Source organism: Macaca mulatta, chromosome 5 (genome assembly GCF_049350105.2).
Source record: "Macaca mulatta isolate MMU2019108-1 chromosome 5, T2T-MMU8v2.0, whole genome shotgun sequence".
In the NCBI taxonomy this organism is placed as follows: Eukaryota; Metazoa; Chordata; class Mammalia; order Primates; family Cercopithecidae; genus Macaca; species Macaca mulatta.
The window spans coordinates 79,790,177-79,813,920 of NC_133410.1; the positions used below are offsets into that span (position 1 = coordinate 79,790,177).

Genomic DNA, 23,744 nt, shown 5'->3' on the forward strand with positions numbered 1-23,744 from the left:
ATGCCTATGTCCTGAATGGTACTACCTAGGTTTTCCTCTAGGATTTTTATGGTATTAGGTCTAACATTTAAGTCTCTAATCCATCTTGAATTAATTTTCGTATAAGGAGTAAGGAAAGGATCCAGTTTCAGCTTTCTACTTATGGCTAGCCAATTTTCCCAGCACCATTTATTCAATAGGGAATCCTTTCCCCATTTCTTGTTTCTCTCAGGTTTGTCAAAGATCAAATGGCTGTAGATGTGTGGTATTATTTCTGAGGACTCTGTTCTGTTCCATTGGTCTATATCTCTGTTTTGGTACCAGTACCATGCTGTTTTGGTTACTGTAGCCTTGTAGTATAGTTTGAAGTCAGGTAGCGTGATGCCTCCAGCTTTGTTCTTTTGGCTTAGGATTGTCTTGGAGATGCGGGCTCTTTTTTGGTTCCATATGAACTTTAAAGCAGTTTTTTCCAATTCTGTGAAGAAACTCATTGGTAGCTTGATGGGGATGGCATTGAATCTATAAATTACCTTGGGCAGTATGGCCATTTTCACAATATTGATTCTTCCTATCCATGAGCATGGTATGTTCTTCCATTTGTTTGTGTCCTCTTTGATTTCACTGAGCAGTGGTTTGTAGTTCTCCTTGAAGAGGTCCTTTACATCCCTTGTAAGTTGGATTCCTAGGTATTTTATTCTCTTTGAAGCAATTGTGAATGGAAGTTCATTCCTGATTTGGCTCTCTGTTTGTCTGTTACTGGTGTATAAGAATGCTTGTGATTTTTGCACATTAATTTTGTATCCTGAGACTTTGCTGAAGTTGCTTATCAGCTTAAGGAGATTTTGGGCTGAGACAATGGGGTTTTCTAAATATACAATCATGTCATCTGCAAACAGGGACAATTTGACTTCTTCTTTTCCTAACTGAATACCCTTGATTTCTTTCTCTTGCCTGATTGCCCTAGCCAGAACTTCCAACACTATGTTGAATAGGAGTGGTGAGAGAGGGCATCCCTGTCTTGTGCCAGTTTTCAAAGGGAATTTTTCCAGTTTTTGCCCGTTCAGTATGATATTGGCTGTGGGTTTGTCATAAATAGCTCTTATTATTTTGAGGTACGTTCCATCAATACCGAATTTATTGAGCGTTTTTAGCATGAAGGGCTGTTGAATTTTGTCAAAAGCCTTTTCTGCATCTATTGAGATAATCATGTGGTTCTTGTCTTTGGTTCTGTTTATATGCTGGATTATGTTTATTGATTTGCGAATGTTGAACCAGCCCTGCATCCCAGGGATGAAGCCCACTTGATCATGGTGGATAAGCTTTTTGATGTGTTGCTGAATCCGGTTTGCCAGTATTTTATTGAGGATTTTTGCATCGATGTTCATCAGGGATATTGGTCTAAAATTCTCTTTTTTGGTTGTGTCTCTGCCAGGCTTTGGTATCAGGATGATGTTGGCCTCATAAAATGAGTTAGGGAGGATTCCCTCTTTTTCTATTGATTGGAATAGTTTCAGAAGGAATGGTACCAACTCCTCTTTGTACCTCTGGTAAAATTCAGCTGTGAATCCATCTGGTCCTGGACTTTTTTTGGTTGGTAGGCTATTAATTGTTGCCTCAATTTCAGAGCCTGCTATTGGTCTATTCAGGGATTCAACTTCTTCCTGGTTTAGTCTTGGAAGAGTGTAAGTGTCCAGGAAATTATCCATTTCTTCTAGATTTTCCAGTTTATTTGCGTAGAGGTGTTTATAGTATTCTCTGATGGTAGTTTGTATTTCTGTGGGATCGGTGGTGATATCCCCTTTATCATTTTTAATTGCGTCGATTTGATTCTTCTCTCTTTTCTTCTTTATTAGTCTGGCTAGTGGTCTGTCAATTTTGTTGATCTTTTCAAAAAACCAGCTCCTGGATTCATTGATTTTTTGGAGGGTTTTTTGTGTTTCTATCTCCTTCAGTTCTGCTCTGATCTTAGTTATTTCTTGCCTTCTGCTAGCTTTCGAATGTGTTTGCTCTTGCTTCTCTAGTTCTTTTAATTGCGATGTTAGAGTGTCAATTTTACATCTTTCCTGCTTTCTCTTGTGGGCATTTAGTGCTATAAATTTCCCTCTACACACTGCTTTAAATGTGTCCCAGAGATTCTGGTATGTTGTATCTTTGTTCTCATTGGTTTCAAAGAACATCTTTATTTCTGCCTTCATTTCGTTATGTACCCAGTAGTCATTCAGGAGCAGGTTGTTCAGTTTCCATGTAGTTGAGCGGTTTTGATTGAGTTTCTTAGTCCTGAGTTCTAGTTTGATTGCACTGTGGTCTGAGAGACAGTTTGTTATAATTTCTGTTCTTGTACATTTGCTGAGGAGTGCTTTACTTCCAATTACGTGGTCAATTTTGGAGTAAGTATGATGTGGTGCTGAGAAGAATGTATATTCTGTTGATTTGGGGTGGAGAGTTCTATAGATGTCTATTAGGTCTGCTTGCTGCAGAGATGAGTTCAATTCCTGGATATCCTTGTTAACTTTCTGTCTCGTTGATCTGTCTAATGTTGACAGTGGAGTGTTGAAGTCTCCCATTATTATTGTATGGGAGTCTAAGTCTCTTTGTAAGTCTCTAAGGACTTGCTTTATGAATCTGGGTGCTCCTGTATTGGGTGCATATATATTTAGGATAGTTAGCTCTTCCTGTTGAATTGATCCCTTTACCATTATGTAATGGCCTTCTTTGTCTCTTTTGATCTTTGATGGTTTAAAGTCTGTTTTATCAGAGACTAGTATTGCAACCCCTGCTTTTTTTTGTTCTCCATTTGCTTGGTAAATCTTCCTCCATCCCTTTATTTTGAGCCTATGTATGTCTCTGCGTGTGAGATGGGTCTCCTGAATACAGCAGACTGATGGGTCTTGACTCTTTATCCAGTTTGCTAGTCTGTGTCTTTTAATTGGAGCATTTAGTCCATTTACATTTAAGGTTAATATTGTTATGTGTGAACTTGATCCTGCCATTATGATATTAACTGGTTATTTTGCTCATTAGTTGATGCAGTTTCTTCCTAGCCTCAATGGTCTTTACATTTTGGCATGTTTTTGCAATGGCTGGTACCGGTTGTTCCTTTCCATGTTTAGTGCTTCCTTCAGGATCTCTTGTAAGGCAGGCCTAGTGGTGACAAAATCTCTAAGCATTTGCTTATCTGTAAAGGATTTTATTTCTCCTTCACTTATGAAACTTAGTTTGGCTGGATATGAAATTCTGGGTTGAAAATTCTTTTCTTTAAGAATGTTGAATATTGGCCCCCACTCTCTTCTGGCTTGTAGAGTTTCTGCTGAGAGATCTGCTGTTAGTCTGATGGGCTTCCCTTTGTGGGTAACCCGACCTTTCTCTCTGGCTGCCCTTAAGATTTTTTCCTTCATTTCAACTTTGGTGAATCTGGCAATTATGTGTCTTGGAGTTGCTCTTCTCGAGGAGTATCTTTGTGGCGTTCTCTGTATTTCCTGGATTTGAATGTTGGCCTGCCCTACTAGGTTGGGGAAGTTCTCCTGGATGATATCCTGAAGAGTGTTTTCCAACTTGGTTCCATTTTCCCCCTCACTTTCAGGCACCCCAATCAGACGTAGATTTGGTCTTTTTACATAATCCCATACTTCTTGCAGGCTTTGTTCGTTTCTTTTTCTTCTTTTTTCTTTTGGTTTCTCTTCTCGCTTCATTTCATTCATTTGATCCTCAATCGCTGATACTCTTTCTTCCAGTTGATCGAGTCGGTTACTGAAGCTTGTGCATTTGTCACGTATTTCTCGTGTCATGGTTTTCATCTCTTTCATTTCGTTTAGGACCTTCTCTGCATTAATTACTCTAGCCATCAATTCTTCCACTTTTTTTTCAAGATTTTTAGTTTCTTTGCGCTGGGTACGTAACTCCTCCTTTAGCTCTGAGAAATTTGATGGACTGAAGCCTTCTTCTCTCATCTCGTCAAAGTCATTCTCCGTCCAGCTTTGATCCGTTGCTGGCGATGAGCTGCGCTCCTTTGCCGGGGGAGATGCGCTCTTATTTTTTGAATTTCCAGCTTTTCTGCCCTGCTTTTTCCCCATCTTTGTGGTTTTATCTGCCTCTGGTCTTTGATGATGGTGATGTACTGATGGGGTTTTGGTGTAGGTTTCCTTCCTGTTTGATAGTTTTCCTTCTAACAGTCAGGACCCTCAGCTGTAGGTCTGTTGGAGATTGCTTGAGGTCCACTCCAGACCCTGTTTGCCTGGGTATCAGCAGCAGAGGCTGCAGAAGATAGAATATTTCTGAACAGCGAGTGTACCTGTCTGATTCTTGCTTTGGAAGCTTCCTCTCAGGGGTGTACTCCTCCCTGTGAGGTGTGGGGTGTCAGACTGCCCCTAGTGGGGGATGTCTCCCAGTTAGGCTACTCAGGGGTCAGGGACCCGCTTGAGCAGGGAGTCTGTCCCTTCTCAGATCTCAACCTCCGTGTTGGGAGATCCACTGCTCTCTTCAAAGCTGTCAGACAGAGTCGTTTGCGTCTGTGCAGAGGTGTCTGTGTGTCTTAGTTTACTGTGCCCTGTCCCCAGAGGTGGAGTCTACAGAGACAGGCAGGTTTCCTTGAGCTGCTGTGAGCTCCACCCAGTTCGAGCTTCCCAGCAGCTTTGTTTACCTACTTAAGCCTCAGCAATGGCGGGCGCCCCTCCCCCAGCCTCGCTGCTGCCTTGCCGGTAGATCACAGACTGCTGCGCTAGCAACGAGGGAGGCTCCGTGGGTGTGGGACCCTCCCGGCCAGGTGTGGGATATGATCTCCTGGTGTGCCTGTTTCCTAAAGCGCAGTATTGGGGTGGGAGTTACCCGATTTTCCAGGTGTTGTGTGTCTCAGTTCCCCTGGCTAGGAAAAGGGACTCCCTTCCCCCTTGCGCTTCCCAGGTGAGGCAATGCCTCGCCCTGCTTCAGCTCTCGCTGGTGGGGCTACAGCAGCTGACCAGCTCCGATCGTCCGGCACTCCCCAGTGAGATGAACCCAGTACCTCAGTTGAAAATGCAGAAATCACCCGTCTTCTGTGTCGCTGGCGCTGGGAGTTGGAGACTGGAGCTGCTCCTATTCGCCATATGAGCTTTCTAATTGGCCTTCAGCGCCACTGCCACATTGTGATATAACTACATTGTCCTATAATTTGTAAGCATTCACTGAGTTATTTATAGATGACATGAAATATTTGTTAGTTCAAAGTGCATATGATTTAAACCAAACCAAAGACAGAGTGTATAAATGTTAAAATCTTGAACCTATGTTAAAATGTTCAAGAGCCTATGTTCTGTTTTCTTTCCTCTGTTGTGTCCTCTGATGAATATTAATACCCATGTCTGGGTTTCCTTTGTAATTCTCTTCCAATTAATTACTCCAGAGAGAGAAGAAAGAGTTGCTACAAATATAACATAATTAAAACTCACTAGTTTTAAGAGTGTGGACTCCAGATGAAGGGAAAATCTGTGGTCCCTATGCTTTATTATCTTGCAGGGTCCTTCAGGACAATTCTGCTGCCCTTGGCTTTTACAGCACCTGGTTTCCCTTTTTGTTTTATCCCATGATGGTGGCAGTAGGTTTGGTCTTCACAGAATGCACATCTAATCCACGTGTCACTTGCTTTGTTCTCTAGACCTCAACATTCCCACCTGTAAGCTGCAGCACCTCAGTATGTTGCAAACAGATTACCAGCCATTAACCCTGGACATCCTGAATGGCAAATGTCATAAGATCCTCAGCCTTCACAGTGGCCAGGTGGCCACCTGGAGTGCATGGGGCCTCCTAACTCATGTATCACCTCTGGCCTTGAATAACCTCATCCAGAGAGTCTAATATACAGTACAAGAATGATCCTTTCCTATGTGTGCCATGACATGAAAGAGGTTGGGGAACACCACCCAAGACCAAGGTTCATCATGACTTTGGGAACCTCGAAGAGTTCCTTAATGCATGTTTACTTGACTTTCTAGTACCCGCTGACTAGTTCCCCAGAACACCTGGCCCATCTTTAGACTTGTAGCTGGCCAAGCTTACTTCATTCCTGCAAAGATTGACTAGATGTTTACCTAACCCACTTTCGCTTCCTGGGCTTAGATGCAAATTACATTGCCAGACCCCTTTCCTCTAGATATATGCATAAGACTAGCTCCTGCTGATGCAGTGTAAGTGGAAGGATGTGTCACTTCTGGGTGAAGGCCATGAAGAGTCTAGTGCCTTGTCCACACTTTCCTTCTGACTTCTCCTTCCAAAATATCCATGGACACAACATATGTTGAAGATGGCAGCTAGGTCTTTGAATGACTACATTTTCTACAGCCATCCAATGGCTTCTGGCTGATTGAAATGGACTTTCATGTGAGTGAAAAACAGATTTTGTTTGTATTATGCTCTAAGACTTCAGAATGTATCAGTTATAACAACTAACATAATTTACCATAATCAGTACAATTCTTTGTCCCCATAGACATACACAGTGTTATGGACTGAATCTGTTCCCCCCAAATTCATGTGAAGTCCCAACCTGCACCCCCTCCTCGGCCGGCATATTCCAGAATGGAATACTTGGAGAAGAGGTCTAAGGAAGTGATCAGGCTGAGGTCATTAGGGTGGGGCATTAATCCAATATGACTGTCCTTGTAAGAAGAGAAAGATGCCAGGGGCTGGTGTGCATAGAGGGATGACCTCAAAGAGGCAGGAAGAGGTCAGCCATCTACAAGTCATCTACAAGCCACCTACAAGCCATCTACAAGCCAACTGAGAGACCTCGGGAGAAATCAGCAGGCACTTCGGTCTTGGACTTCCAGCCTTCAGAACTGTGAGAAAATAAATGTCTGTTGTTTCAGCCTCCCAGTCTGTGGTATTTTGTGACAGCAGGCCCCAGCAAACAAATGCACACAATGAAGTCACCTCATGTACCATCTCATTCCTCTCTTATTTCCCAACAGATCTGCATGAATTTTTAACCTGTAGGCATCTGCTGAATCCTTGAGGATGCTAGTTTGCTAGTTCTCTTCTCTCTACCATAGATATCTTTCATGATCCATGATCGATTTTGGAAACTCCTCTTCTCAGGCAAACTCAAACACACAGCAAAGCATGCACATACGTACACACACACACACACACACATACACACATGCACACACACAGTATATGTTGCTTTCCTCGATATTTTCCACATTCCATAATTGTCTTGATCACAGAAGTTTATTCAATGAAATTATACCAAGGGCTGCCCTAGATTTGAACTTAGCCCAGTCCGAGACCCCACAGGCAGCTAGATGAGTTAGGTGAACAGAAGCTCCAAATATTTGTGCAAGATTCTCCTTTCACTGCATCTCTTTCCCAGCCAGAGCCCTCAAAACTTGTCACTAATAACTCCCCTAAGTTATAGGTTTCTCTGACACAGAATCTATCTCCAAAGACCATGAGCATGAGCGCCACCTGGTGTGTGCAAGGTCAGCGGAATTGCCCACTTCCCTCCCGCTCCCAGAGCCAGGGCTACCTGTGGAATCTACAGACCTGTCTAACCATGGAATTGCCATGTGGAGCCAAGATCATGCTCTGCTGATGGAAGCAAGATGCATGATCCTGGGCAACCCACAAAACCCAAGACACCACCTTGCAAAAGCTGTGTTCTGGCTCAGAGCTTTTGAATAGGCAACCATCTGTTAACACACAAGTTTCTGAATTATACACAGGGCTACCTGCTTGGCTGATTGTATTTTACCCTTTAGCTTGGAAATCTTGTTTAACACAGCTCCCTCTACTGGGCTATTGGTTACTCTGAAGCTTTTGGTGTCCCAATTTAGGAGAAAAGAACCAGTCCAGTTCGCTGTTGAGAAACCAGCTGATAGAATGAAGGTGAAAACGGCATTGTCTGATGCGAGAATATTAAGGGCTGTATACATGGGGCCCTCTGGGTTTCTGCCAATCCTGCTTGGGTGTTTCCCTACCTTAGGTCCCTTTTGGCATCTTAGTAATCCGTCTTCTGAGAAAAAAAGGGGCAGTAATCCTGACCTGCCTTCTAAGGGTTCCAGGATAATACGGTTGCAGCATATTCTTCTAGGGAAACATACGATCCCAAGTTCAGCTCCACAGGAAGTCAAGCATGAGAAACAACAGGGCAAAGGTGTTCCTGAAAGCCAAGCCAGAACACATTGACAGAAGGGCCCCTTCCAAAATAAAGACAGCCCGAGAGGACAGCAGGCAGCCAGGCAGAGTCTTATCTGGGACATCAGTGGGTGTTCCGGGCTCAGACCAAAGGATGTTCATGACCTTCGTAGAACTGCCGTAGACTCTGAAAAAGGGACCATACAGATTTTCTGTTTTCATCTTAGATGTTCTGTTTCCTCTCTTGCTGCAGCGCGGGTTCAGAAGGAAGCTTTCAAGCAGGGAGTGAGGCAGGGAATGAGGCAGGGAAGTCCCTGAAAATGTGCCTCCTCTCTCTGCAAAGCTTAGCACATGGGATGTAGATGACTCCCAGCCAGGCAGAGAGGTGAGTCCATCCCTGTCACACACATAAATATCATGTATGATGGGATTCAAGGGAGTCCAATAAACAGTACATTTTGTCCGTGTTACAGGAATCAGGCAAATGAAGATCAAAATCGACAATATTGATAAAAGTCAGGCTGGAGAATGTGGCTTTCAATATCTTAGCTAGGTGGACATTTCAATATCTTCTCTTGAACTAAACTCATTCACTGGGCTACAAGCAGCACCTTCCTGGCCATGGCCAACTTCTGTAAAGTTTAGGACACAGAGCAGTAGAAGGAAATTATCTCTACCAGGGAAAAACCAGAGCCACTCTCTCCTAGCTCCCTCTCCTGAACTAACTCTCCAATCAGATAAGCCATTCCTCGTCTCCTAGGGAGATGGGTCAAAGAGGTAAACAGTGACCAGTTTCCTTTAGTGGAGATCTTTTCACAGGGAAGGAAGCTCAAGAGAAGGAAATAAGCATCCTCCAGCAATCTCCTCTGGAATTCTCTATGGACATTCACCCTCCTTCCTTCTGCACAGGAACAGGTGGGCACTCACACTGCCTCAGCACCTGGCAGGCCGACCAGCTCAGGGCCTTTCCAAGCCTGCAGTTTACATTCATAGCTGGCCTTGTCATCCTGCACCATAACTATCTTCTTCTCTCTCCCCCACATTACAGTACGAACTCCTGAAAGGCTGGGACCATATTCCATTCCTTTTAAAATTCATTTCTGTAACCCCGGTGCCTAGTATTAGCACATAGTGGATGCTCATGAAATGTTTCTGGATTGAACGGATGGATGAATAAAACAAGTGAATAGACAATAAAACCAGGGGAACCTCGCAGGAGTAGGACTTTTTTCTAGAGATAAAGGAAGGCTTTGACTTGGTCTAAAGTGAAAGCCAACTCCACCCTGGGGGCATCATTTGAGAGCCAGCCTCACAGTAACCCCCAGAGTGAAGAGAATGCAGATCTGAGCTAAACTCCTCAGCATGCCAGAGCTAAACTCCTCAGCATGCCAGGGTCTCCCAAGCTCCATTAGCCCCTTGCTGGGTCAACACAGCCTGGTTCCGGCCCCTTGCCTAAGCGTGGGCCTTTTTGAAGGATCCTCTTGTTCCGCAGATCCTCAAAGCTCTCCACATCACTTCCGCTCCTTCCCATCTTCCCCCCTGTAAGTTGATAGGACTTCTAGCTCCATTCAACCCAGCAATCTCATTACTGGGCTTGCTCAAAGGAAAATATGCCCAAAAGAAAACATGCCCAAAGAAAAAAAATCATTCTACCAAAAAGACACATGCACTTATATGTTCATTGCTGTACTATTCACAATAACAAAGACATGGAACCAACCCATGTGCCCAACAGTGGTAAGACTGGATAAAGAAAGTGTGGTAATACACACATTTGGAATACTATGCAGCCATAAAAAAGAATGAAATCATGTCCTTTGCAGCAACATGGATGCAGCTGGAGGCCATAATCTTAAGCAAATTAATGTAGAAACAGAAAACCAAATACCACATGTTCTCACTTTTAAATGGGAGCTAAACACTGAGCACACATGGACATAAATATGGGAACAATGGATGCTGTAGACTATTAGACAGTGGGGGATGGGGGGGCAGCAATCAACTATTTATCAGGTACTATGCTCACTACATAAGTGACATGATCCATACTCCAAACCTGAGTCTCATGCAATATTCCCATGTAACAAACCTGCACATGTACCTCTGGTATCTAAAATAAAAGTTGAAATTAAAAAAAAAAATTAAATTAAAGAATTTCTAGTTCCAGGCCGGCCATCTGGTTTGAGGATCTCCAGCCCAGAGAAACACAAAGTCCTCTCACAACCAAAGTACAACTGTTGATACAATAGGAGCTAAATATTCACATAGTATACATCATATGTTTTTGGTTTTTTGGTCTGATATAGTCTCAAATAGCAACTTGCCCAGAAAACATAGTCATTAAATACTGATTGGATAATTAATTGATCAATGACATGTTTAATGACATTGACCACGGATACAAAAGCATGGCCTTTGAATAGAAGAAAGACCATGGAAAGGAGGAGATGTGTGTCCTGCCATCTTTTTCACCGGACATGGAATGCAGAGGTTGAGACACAAATACTAGACTGACTGTTCCACCTCTGCCACGTCTTTGACAAGCTCTATAATTTTTCCAAACTACAGTTTGCCCTTCTGTCAGCTGGAGATAATTATTGTACCAATCTCATAATACTGTTCAATATGAAATAAAATAAAACACATAACATGCTTAGCCTTGTATCAGGCACATAGTAAGTAGTTGACATAAATACGTTTTTATTGCTAGTGTTGTTTTTGTTATTTTTGTGAGTTAAGATCCTGGGGAAGTGTGGGAGGTCAAAGGGAAAAGATGATAATAGCTTCCAGTGGCCCATGTTGAGTGGCAAGGCCCAGAGTGACCCCGTGCTGTGGCACGGATCTGTGACTCTCCAGATGTTCACGAAGGAATGGTTTTCTGCAGAATGAAGGAGCCGAAGTGCAAATGGGGTCAGGGAATTTTATAGGAGCTTGGAGGAAGAGTCAAGACTAGAGTGTTCAGTCGTTACATCAAGTGAAAATAGAGACCCTGACGAAGAACTCGTGCCCTTACCTGGAGAGTTTGCCCTTAAGAAAGAGAGAGACAGAGACAGAGAGAGAGAGAGAGAGAGAGAGAGAGAGAGAGAGAGAGAGAGAGAGAGAGAGAGACACGCAGGCACACACAGAGAGAGACACAGACACAGAGAAAAAGCACCATCCCTCTTGTGCCGGCTGCTGACCAAACTCCACTGTACCTCAGCCCAGCTTCCTGCCTCCCTGGGGAGGGGAGGCTTCCTGCCTCCCTGGGGAGGGGAGACATGTCCCTTGGCCAGTAGCCATCAAAAGTCTTAGAAGGATGCTTTGTGTCTGACCCGCCAGGGAAAGCAAACGAGCCCCGCTTTATGTTCCCCAGGGAACTGGCCTCTTAGGGACACTGGCGAGAGGTGTCTGCACATGTGGTCAATGGAGGGAAGCAGCTAGCACACAAGGGGACCAAGAGGGATGGCGGAGAAACTGCACAGTGGTAGGGGGAAGTCCGCAGGCTATTTTAGGCCAGGCTCAGAACTGGAGTCAATGGAGGTTTTGTTTATGTAACATCTGCAGAAGGCCCTTCGGAGCAAATAACCCCGGGTCTCCAGGCCAGGGCTGCAGCGAGCAGGGGTGGGGCCGCGAGCTTCCTGTTGTTCTTGGCACGGCTGCCCAGCTGTCTGCGTGGCTCCTCTCAGAGACTTTTGCCGCCTCACTGTTTGCTCCCTACCATGCTCTTTTCCTAGGGGCGAGTAAACAAAGTGCAAGAAGGAGTGCAGGCAGAGCCGTTCCTCAGAGAGGTGGCTCGAGCACTGTGCCCCAGAGAGTTGCCTTCCAGACCCCACGGCTCCCCGGCCACCCCGCAGCCTCGGGAGACCCCAGAGCATCCTTTCTGCACATCCCCTTAGCTGAGCGGCTTCGCTGTCAGTTTCAGTGTGGTAGGGAAAGGGGCCTGGCTCTCAGCTCTGCCTGGTACAGGTCTGAACCCAGAGCTGCGTTTAGCAGTTGCTTAATCTTGTGCTAATTGCTCAGTCCCCATTATTTATTACAGGGAGAAACATACATATGTAAGAGATAAATAATGTATGTTAATTTCCTTTCTACCAGGCCTGTTTGAAGGCATGAAGACTATGTTATGTTTTTGAAACACAGATTCCATTGGGAAAGATGGGAATAAGAAGGCCTTTTTCAAGTTTAGGAAAATTTATATGCACAAGAATGCACAAATCTGGAACTGACAGTTTGACAAACTTGTTCACCTGTGTATCCAACCACGTAACTACTACCCTGATCAAGATGCAGAATGTATCCATCGCCCTTATGTGGAAAGCTCCTTTATGTCTCTTTCTGGTTAATAACATGCTTACCCCTACTTTTGTTAGTCTGCCAGGGTGGCCATAACAAAATACCAAAGACTGGGTGATTTCAATAACAAAAATCAGTTTCTCACAGTTTTGGAAACTGGATGTCCAAGATCAGGGGGCTAGAATCGCTGGTGAGGGCCCTCTTCCTGGCTTGCAGATGGCTGCTTTCTCAGTAGGTGCTCACATGGCCACTACTTTGTGCACCTGGAGGGAAAGAGCAAGCGCTCTGGTGTCTTTCCTGAAAGGACACAAATTCTGTCAGATCAGGGCCCTCACTTTGTGACCTCATTTAACCTTAATTACTTCCATAAAGGTCTCATCTCCAAATATATTCACACTGGGGCTACAGGCCTCAGCATACGAATATGGAGGGGACAGGATTTGGTCCATAGCACTACCACGGTGCCTTCCTTCCCCAGTGATGTGGTTTGGCTATGTTCCCACCCAAATGTCCACTTGAATTGTATCTCCCAGAATTCCCATGTGTCATGGGAGGGACCCACGGGGAAGTAATTGAATCATGGGGGCTGGTCTTTCCCATGCTATTCTCATAATAGTAAGTAAGTCACATGAGATCTGATGGGTTTATCAGAGGTTTCCGCTTTTGCTTCTTCCTCATTTTTCTCTTGCCACTGCCATGTAAGAAGTGCCTTTTGCCTCCCGCCATGGTTCTGAGGCCTCCCCAGCCATGTGGAACTGTAAGTCCAATTAAACCTCTTTTTCTTCCCAGTCTCAAGTATGTCTTTATCAGCAGTGTGAAAACAGACTAATACAGTAAATTGGTTCCTGTACAGTGGGGCATTGCTGAAAAGATAGCTGAAAATGTGGAAGCGACTTTGGAACTGGGTGACAGGCAGAGTTTGGAACAGTTTGGAGGCCTCAGAAGAAGACAGGAAAATGTGGGAAAGTTTGGAATTTCCTAGAGACTTGCTGAATGGCTTTGACAAAAATGCTAATAGTGATAAGAACAATAAGGTCCAGGCTGAGGTGGTCTTAGATGGAGATGGGGAACTTGTTGGGAACTGGAGCAAAGGTGACTTTTGTTAGTTTTAGCAAAAAGATTGGTGGCATTTAGCCCCTGCCCTAGAGATCTGTGGAACTTTGAGCTTGAGAGAGATGATTTAGGGTGCCTGGGAGAAGAAATTTCTAAGCAGTAAAGCATTCAAAAGGTGACTTGGGTGTTATTAAAAGCATTCCATTTTAAAAGGAAAACAGAGCATGTAAGTTCAAAACATTTGCAGCCTAATGATGTAGTAGAGAAGAAAAACCCATTTTTTGAGGAGAAATTCAAGCCAGCTGCAGAAATTTGCATAAGTAGCAAGGAGTCTAACATTAATCCCCAAGATCATGGGGTAAATGTCACCTTCACAGCAGCCCCTCCCATCACAGGCCCAGAGTCCCAGGAGGAAAAAGGGGTCTCATGGGCCAGTCCCAGGGTCCCTGTGCTGTGTGCAGCCTAGAAACTTGGTGCTCTGTGTCCCATCTGCTCCAGACATGGCTGAAAGGGGCCAACATAGAGCTTGGGCTGTGGCTTCAGAGTGTGCAAACCCCGAGCCTTGGCAGCTTCCACATGGTGCTGAGCCTGCAGTCCACAGAAGTCAAGAATTGAGGTTTGGGAATCTCCACCTAGATTTCAGAAGATGTATAGAAATGCCTGGATGCCCAGACAAAAGTTTGCTGCAGGAGAGGGGCCTCATGAAGAACCTCTCCTAGGGAAGTGCAGAAGGGAAATGGGGGGTCGGAGCCCCCACACAGAGTCCCTACTGGGGCACCACCTAGTGGAGCTGTGAGAAGAGGGTCACCGTCCTCCAGACCCCGGAATGGTAGATCCACAGGCAGCTTGCACTGTGCAACTGGAAAAGCCACAGACATGCAATGCCAGCCCATGAAAACAGTGGGAGAGAGGCTGTACCCTGCAAAGCCACAGGAGTGGAGCTGCCCAAGACCATGGAAACCCAACTCTTGAATTAGCATGACCTGGATGTGAGACTTAGAGTCAAAGGAGATCATTTTGGAGCTTTACAATTTGACAGCCCCACTGAATTTCGGACTTGCATGGGCCCTGTAACCCCTTTGTTTTGGCCAATTTCTCCCATTTGGAATGGCTGAATTTACCCAATACCTGTTTTTCCATTGTATCTAGGAAGTAACTAACTTGCTTTTGATTTTGCAGGTTTATAGGCGGAGGAACTTGCCTTGTCTCAGATAAGACTTTGGATTATGGACTTTTGGGTTAATGCTGAAATGAGTTAACACTTTGGGGGACTATTGGGAAGCATGATTGGTTTTGAAATGTGAGGACATGAAATTTGGAGGGGCCAGGGGCGGAATGATAAGTTTGGCTGTGTCCCCATCCAAATCCCAACTGGAATTTTATCTCCCAGAATTCCCACGTGGTATGGGAGGGACCCAAGGGGAGGAAATTGAATCATGGGGGCCGATTTTTCCCATGCTATTCTCATGGTAATGAATAAGTCTCACAAGATCTGATGGATTTATTAGGGTTTCTGCTTTTACTTCTTCCTCATTTTTCTCTTACCACCACCATGTAAGAAGTGCCTTTTGCCTCCTGTCATGATTTTGAGGGCTCCCCAGCCATGTGGAACTGTTAAGTCCAATTAAACCTCTTTTTCTTCCCTGTCTCGAGTGTGTCTTTACCAGCAGCATGAAAACAGACTAATAGACCCAGCCACTAGCTGGTAACTACTACTTCACTTAATGTCTCAAAACTGGAAGCAATCCAAATGTCCACCAACAGAGAAATGTACAAGTAAACTTTGGTCTATTCATAAAATGGAACACTTTGCCTCAGTGAGAAAGAATAAAGCCAGGCATGGTGGTTCGCACCTGTAATCCCAGCATTTTGGGAGTCCAAGACAAGCAGATCACTTGAGGCCAGGAGTTTGAGACCAGCCTGGTCAACATGGCAAAACCCTGTCTCTACTAAAAATACAAAAATTAGCTGGACGTTGTGGCACACACACCTGTAGTCCCAGTTCGGGAAGCTGAGGTATGAGAATTGCTTGAGCCTGGGAGTTGGAGGTTGCAGTTAGCCAAAATCACACCACTGCACTGCAGCCTGGGTGATAGAGAGAAACTCTGTTTAAAAAAAAAAAAAAAAAAGGGCTCCTGGTATATAGGATCCGTTTTCAGCTTTCCTCTGAGCAGGTTATGAATAAAACACAGCAAAGGCCTTTGGATTTTGACAATTCTGATCTCTGCCTAGACTGTCCTGAAAGTTTGTTTATTCCAACCAAGTTTTATTATTCCCTCATGTTTGTAGCAAAAATTTCAACTTTTTAGGGACCTTGCCTAACCACTGATAATCTTCCCACTCTACCAGGATAGACAATGGAGACCCCAGCTCATATCGCAAGTGTCACCAGTAGAGCCTTTTAATATGAAACATATCTTTCTTTGGGGAGAACTTGACTTCAAATTTGGACTTTCTGTTATTTTTATTAAAGAACAATAGGGTAGCCAGTTGGCTAAGGAAAAAGCAGTTGTTTCAAATTAGGTGTAATTTTGAATTCAGCCAACATTGGCTTAACAGGTTTTACACAAGATGTTTTTCTATATATAGGATGTTTGACTTAGTTTTAAAAAGACTGTGGTGGGTTTCCATGTCCATTGTTATTTGGCCTTATGCTTCTGAAAGTAACAAAATAAGTTTATTTTTAACAATTATGCTGCCAGTTTGAGTTAAACTGTTTAACAAGGGAGAGTTTTTACAAAAAAAAAAAAAAAAAAAAATCTCTTTGGAGGCAGAGAGTCTTAACTCACTCAAATAATAGGTTTTAAAGTGAAAGTGCTAGAACTTGAGATCTGAGATCATAAGCCAACTGCTTGCACCTCCAAAAAACATGACACTTCTCAGGCAGTGAATTGGGCTTTCTATTGCCAAAGGTTTCATTCTGGTTTCTATGAGTCTGATTTCTATCCAGAGACCCTGCTTGCCTGGTGCTCCAATTAGCTTTTTTTTTTTTTTTTTTTTTTTTTTTGTGCAAGAGGGATATTAAAATGGCCAGAAGCAGAGAAGCCAGTGAGATGTAGAAGAAGAGTTTTTGTGTTAACATCAGAGAGACCTGGGTTCAAGTACCATATTCTCCTCACCTGGGTTTGTGACCAAAAACAAGTTACTTTTCTGAGCCTCAGTTTCACCATTCATAAAATAGGCATGACAATGCCTACCACCAAACATTTGATAAGAATTCATTGTAGGAGGGCACACCCAAGATGGCCGAATAGGAACAGCTCCCGCCTCCAGCTCCCAGCGTGAGCGACACAGAAGACGGGTGATTTCTGCATTTTCAACTGAGGTACCGGGTTCATCTCACGGGGGCATTTTGGACAGTTGGTGCTGGTCCATGGGTACAGCCCAACCAGCGAGAGCTGAAGCAGGGAGAGGCATCACCTCACCTAGAAAGTGCAAGGGGGAAGGGAATTCCTTTTCCTAGCCAAAGGAAATTGAGACACACAACACCTGGAAAATTGGGCCACTCTCACCCTAATACTGCGCTTTACCAAGGGTCTTAGCAAATGGCACACCAGGAGATTATATCCCACACCTGGCCCAGAGGGTCCCACGCCCAGGGAGCCTCCCTCATTGCTAGCACAGCAGTCTGAGATCTAACTGCAGGGTGGTAGCGAGGCTGGGGGAGGGATGTCCGCCATTGCTGAGGCTTAAGTAGGTAAACAAAGCCACCAGGAAGCTCCAATTGGGTGGAGCCCACCACAGCTCCAGGAGGCCGGCCTGCCTCTGTAGACTCCTCCTCTGGGGACAGGGCGTAGCTAAACAAAAAGCAGCAGAAACCTCAGCAGAGGTAAATGCCCCGTCTGACAGCTTTGAACAGAGCAGTGGATCTCCCAGCACAGAGGTTGAGATCTGAGAACGGACAGACTGTCTGCTAAAGTGGGTCCCTGACCCCTGAGTAGCCTAAATGGGACCCACTAGGTGCAGACCAACACCTCACACCTCACATGGTGGGGTACACCCCTGAGATGAAGCTTCCAGAGCAAGAATCAGACTGCAACACTCGCTGTTCAGCAATATTCTATCTTCTGCAGCCTCTGCTGCTGATACCCAGGCAAACAGGGTCTGGAGTGGACCTCAAGCAAACTCCAACAGACCTACAGCTGAGGGTCCTGAGTGTTAGAAGGAAAATTAACAAACAGGAAGGACACCCACACCAAAACCCCATCAGTACATCATCATCATCAAAGACCAGAGGCAGATAAAACCACAAAGATGGGGGAAAAGCAGGGCAGAAAAGCTGGAAATCCAAAAATAAGAGCACATCTCCCCCTCCAAAGGAACGCAGCTCATCGCCAGCAATGGAACAAAGCTGGGCAGAGAATGACTTTGACGAGTTGAGAGAAGAAGGCTTCAGTCGATCAAACTTCTCAGAGCTAAAGGAGGAACTATGCAACCAGTGCAAAGAAACTGAAAACCTTGAAAAAAGAATGGATGAATAGATAACTAGAATAATCAATGCAGAGAAGACCTTAAAAGAACTGGTAGAGATGAAAAGCATAACAAGACAACTATGTGACAAATGCACAAGCTTCAGTAACCGACTCGATCAACTGGAAGAAAGAGTATCAACAATTGAAGATCAAATGAATGAAATGAAGCAAGAAGAGAAGTGTAGAGATAAAAGAGTAAAGAGAAATGAAAAAAGCCCCAAGAAATTTGGGATTATGTGAAAAGACCAAATCTATGTCTGATTGGGGTGCCTGAAAGTGATGGGGAAAAAGGAACCAAGTTGGAAAACACTCTGCAGGATATCATCCAGGAGAACTTCCCCAACCTAGTAAGGCAAGCCAACATTCAAATCCAGGAAATACAGAGAACGCCACAAAGATACTCCTCGAGAAGAGCAACTGCAAGACACATAATTGTCAGATTCACCAAAGTTGAAATGAAGGAAAAAATCTTAAGGGCATACAGAGAGAAAGGTCAGGTTACACACAAAGGGAAGCCCATCAGACTAACAGCAGATCTCTCGGCAGAAACTCTACAAGTCAGAAGAGAGTGGGGGCCGATATTCAACATTCTTAAAGAAAAGAATTTTAAACCCAGAAATTCATATCCAGTCAAACTAAGTTTCATAAGTAAAGGAGAAATAAAATCCTTTAGAGACAAGCAAATGCTTAGAGATTTTGTCACCACCAGGCCTGCCCTACAAGAGATCCTGAAGGAAGCACTTAACATGGAAAGGAACAACAGGTACCAGCCATTGCAAAACCATGTCAAAATGTGAAGTCCATCGGTGCTAGGAAGAAACTGCATCAACTAGCAAGCAAAATAACCAGCTAATATCATAATGACAGGATGAAGTTCGCACATAACAATATTAACCTTAAATGTAAATGGACTAAATGCTCCAATTAAAAGACACAGACTGGCAAATTGGATAAAGAGTCAAGACCCATCAGTTTGCTGTATTCAGGAGACCCATCTCACGTGCAGAGACACACATAGGCTCAAAATAAAGGGATGTAGGAAGACCTACCAAGCAAATGGAAAACAAAAAAAAAGTAGGGGTTGCAATCCTAGTCTCTGATAAAACAGACTTCAAACCATCAAAGATCAAATGAGACAAAGAAGGCCATTATATAATGGTAAAGGGATCAATTCATCAGGAAGAGCTAACTATCCTAAATATATATCCACCCAATACAGGAGCACCCAGATTCATAAAGCAAGTCCTTAGAGACTTACAAAGAGACTTAGACTCCCATACAATAATAATGGGAGACTTTAACACCTTACTGTCAACATTAGACAGATCAAGGAGACAGAAAGTTAACAAGGATATCCAGGAATTGAACTCTGCATCAAGTGGACCATATAGACATCTATAGAACTCTCCACCCCAAATCAACAGAATATACATTCTTCTCAGCACCACATCACACTTATTCCAAAACTGACCACATAGTTGGAAGTAAAGCACTCCTCAGCAAATGGACAAGAACAGAAATTATAACAAACTGTCTCTCAGACCACAGTGCAATCAAACTAGAACTCAGGACTAAGAAACTCACTCAAAACCATTCAACTACATGGAAACTGAACAACCTGCTCCTGAATGACTACTGGGTACATAACGAAATGAAGGCAGAAATAAAGATGTTCTTTGAAACCAATGAGAACAAAGATACAACATACCAGAATCTCTGGGACACATTTAAAGCAGTGTGCAGAGGGAAATTTATAGCACTAAATGCCCACAAGAGAAAGCAAGAAAGATCTAAAATTGACACTCTAACATCACAATTAAAAGAACTAGAGAAGCAAGAGCAAACACATTCAAAAGCTAGCAGAAGGCAAGAAATAACTAAGATCAGAGCAGAACTGAAGGAGATAGAGACACAAAAAACCCTCCAAAAAATCAATGAATCCAGGAGTTGGTTTTTTGAAAAGATCAACAAAATTGACAGACCGCTAGCAAGACTAACAAAGAAGAAAAGAGAGAAGAATCAAATAGACATAATAAAAAATGATAAAGGGCATATCACCACTGACCCCACAGAAATACAAACTACCATCAGAGAATACTATAAACACCTCTATGCAAGTAAACTAGAAAATCTAGAAGAAAGGGATAATTTCCTGGACCCTTACAATCTCCCAAGACTAAACCAGGAAGAAGATGAATCCCTGAATAGACCAATAGCAGGGTCTGAAATTGAGGCAATAATTAATAGCCTACCAACCAAAAAAAGTCCAGGACCAGATGGATTCACAGCTGAATTCTACCAGAGGTACAAGGAGGAGCTGGTACCAATCCTTCTAAAACTATTCCAATCAATAGAAAAAGAGGGAAACCTCCCTAACTCATTTTATGAGGACAACATCATACTGATACCAAAGCCTGGCAGAGACACAACAAAAAAAGAGAATTTCAGACCAATATCCCTGATGTACATCGATGCAAAATCCTCAATAAAATACTGGCACACCGAATCCAGCAGCACATCAAAAAGCTTATCCACCATGATCAAGTGGGCTTCATCCCTGGGATGCAAGTCTGGTTCAACATACACAAATCAATAAACGTAATCCAACATGTAAACAGAACCAAAGACAAAAACCACATGATTATCTCAATAGATGCCGAAAAGGCCTTTGACAAAATTCAACAGCCCTTCATGCTAAAAACGCTCAATAAATTTGGTATTGATGGAACATATCTCAAAATAATAAGAGCTATTTATGACAAACCCACAGCCAATATCATACTGAATGGGCAAAAACTAGAAGCATTCCTTTTTGAAAACTGGCACAAGACAGGGATGCCCTCTCTCACCACTCCTATTCAACATAGTATTGGAAGTTCTGGCTAGGGCAATCAGGCAAGAGAAAGAAATCAAGGGTATTCAGTTAGGAAAAGAAGAAGTCAAATTGTTCCTGTTTGCAGATGACATGATTGTATATTTAGAAAGCCCCATGGTCTCAGCCCAAAATCTCCTTAAGCTGATAAGCAACTTCAGCAAAGTCTCAGGATACAAAATCAATGTGCAAAAATCACAAGCATTCTTATACACCAGTAACAGACAAACAGAGAGCCAAATCATGAATGAACTCCCATTCACAATAGCTTCAAAGAGAATAAAATACCTAGGAATCCAACTTACAAGGGATGTAAAGGACCTCTTCAAGGAGAACTACAAATCACTGCTCAGTGAAATAAAAGAGGACACAAACAAATGGAAGAACATACCATGCTTATGGATAGGAAGAATCAAGATTGTGAAAATGGCCATACTGCCCAAGGTTATTTATAGATTCAATGCCATCCCCATTAAGCTACCAATGACTTTCTTCACAGAATTGGAAAAAACTGCTTTAGAGTTCATATGGAACCACAAAAGACACCGCATTGCCAAGACAATCCTAAGCCAAAAGAACAAAGCTGGAGGCATCACGTTATTTGACTTCAAACTATACTACTAGGCTACAGTAATGATAACAGCATGGTACTGGTACAGAGATATAGACCAATGAAACAGAACTGAGCCCTCAGAAATAATACCACACATCTACAGCCATCTCATCTTTGACAAAACTGACAAAAACAAGAAATGGGGAAAGGATTCCCTATTGAATAAATGGTGCTGGGAAAATTGGCTAGCCATAAGTAGAAAGCTGAAACTGGATCCTTTCCTTACTCCTTATACGAAAATTAATTCAAGATGGATTAGAGACTTAAATGTTAGACCTAAAACAATAAAAACCCTAGAAGAAAACCTAGGCAATACCATCAGGACATAGGCATGGGCAAGGACTTCATGTCTAAAACACCAAAAGCAACGGCAACAAAAGCCAAAATTGACAAATGGGATCTAATTAAACTAAAGAGCTTCTGCACAGCAAAAGAAACTACCATCAGAATGAACAGGCAACCTACAGAATGGGAGACAGTTTTTGTAATCTACTCATCTGACGAAGGGCTAATATCCAGAACCTACAAAGAACTCAAACAAATTTACAAGAAAAAAACAAACAACCCCATCAAAAAGTGGGCAAAGGATATGAACAGACACTTCTCAAAAGAAGACATTCTTACAGCCAACAGACACATGAAAAAATGTTCATCATCACTGGCCATCAGAGAAATGCAAATCAAAGCCACAATGAGATACCATCTCACACCAGTTAGAATGGCAATCATTAAAAAATCAGGAAGCAACAGGTGCTGGAGAGGATGTGGAGAAACAGGAACACTTTTACACTGTTGGTGGGACTGTAAACTAGTTCAACCATTGTGGAACACAGTGTGGCAATTCCTTAAGGATCTAGAACTAGAAATACCATTTGACCCAGCCATCCCACTACTGGGAATATACCCAAAGGATTATAGGTCATGCTGCTATAAAGACACATGCACACACATGTTTATTGCGGCACTATTCACAACAGCAAAGACTTGGAATCAACCCAAATGTCCATCAGTGACAGATTGGATTAAGAAAATGTGGCACATATGCACCATGGAATACTATGCAGCCATAAAAAAGGATGAGTTCGTGTCCTTTGTAGGGACATGGATGCAGCTGGAAACCATCATTCTCAGCAAACTATCACAAGAACGGAAAACCAAATACCACATGTTCTCACTCATAGGTGGGAATTGAACAATGAGATCACTTGAACACAGGAAGGGGATCATCAGACACTGGGTCCTATTGTGGGGTGGGGGGAAGGATAGCATTAGGAGATATACCTAATGTAAATGACGAGTTAATGGGTGCAGCACACCAACATGGCACATGTATACATATGTAACAAACCTGCACATTGTGCACATGTACCTTAGAACTTAAAGTATAATAAAAATAAAAAGAAACATTTTATTAGTATTTGGTTTGAATCCATGATAATTAGTATTTATGAGAAAGTAATAAAACTATATTCATTTAAAAATAAAAAAAAAAGAATTCACTGTGAAGTGCCTGGCATATATGAACAGTAGCTCAGTCATTCAACCAATGTTTATTGAGCACCTACCATGTGTCAGATGCTTTAACAGTGGGGACACAGTGGTAAACAAATGATACCTGCCCTCTTGGATCTCACAATTGCTCAATAAATAGTTGCCATTCCAATAGGTATATGAAAAGGTACTCAACATCACTAATCATCAGGGAAATACAATCCAAACTACAATGAGATATCATCTCACAGCTGTTAGGATATCTATTTTTTATATATATATAAAGAACAAAAACAAAGATAAGTGTTGGCTAGGCTGTTGAGAAACTGAAATCCTGGCACACTGCTGGTAGGAATGTAAGATGGTGCAACTGCTATAGAAAACAGTATGGAGGTTCATGAAAAAAATTAAAAATAGAAATACTGTATGATCTAACAATCCCATTTGGGGGATTTATCCAAAAGATTTGAAATCAGGACCTCAAAGAGATATTTGCACTACCATGTTAATTGTAGCATTATTCACAGTAGCCAAGAGGTGGAAATCACCTAAATGTTCACTGCTGGATGAAAGGATAAAGAAAATGTGGCATACTGTACCCGCAGTAGAATATTATTCAGCTTTAAAAATATTCTACCATATGCTACAACTTGAAAGAGCCTGGAAGACATTATGCAAAGTGAAATAAGCCAGTCACAAAAGGACAAACACTGCATAATTTCACTTACATAAGGATCTAAATGTATCTAAGGTCAAACACATAGAAACAGAGTAGAATGGTGGTTGCTAGCATATGGGGCAGGTTAAATGGAAAGTTATTATTCAAGGCATATGAAATTTTAGTTATGCAAGATGATTAAGTTCTGGAGATCTGCTATACAAAATT

At 43.0% G+C, this 23,744-nt stretch overlaps 1 long non-coding RNA gene across 1 annotated transcript in view; it reads right to left on the reverse strand.

Moving 5' to 3' along the window:
• The window catches only part of LOC106998392 (uncharacterized), a 46,964-nt gene that overhangs the window by 22,195 nt on the left and 1,025 nt on the right, over positions 1-23,744 (reverse strand). The window lies entirely within an intron of this gene.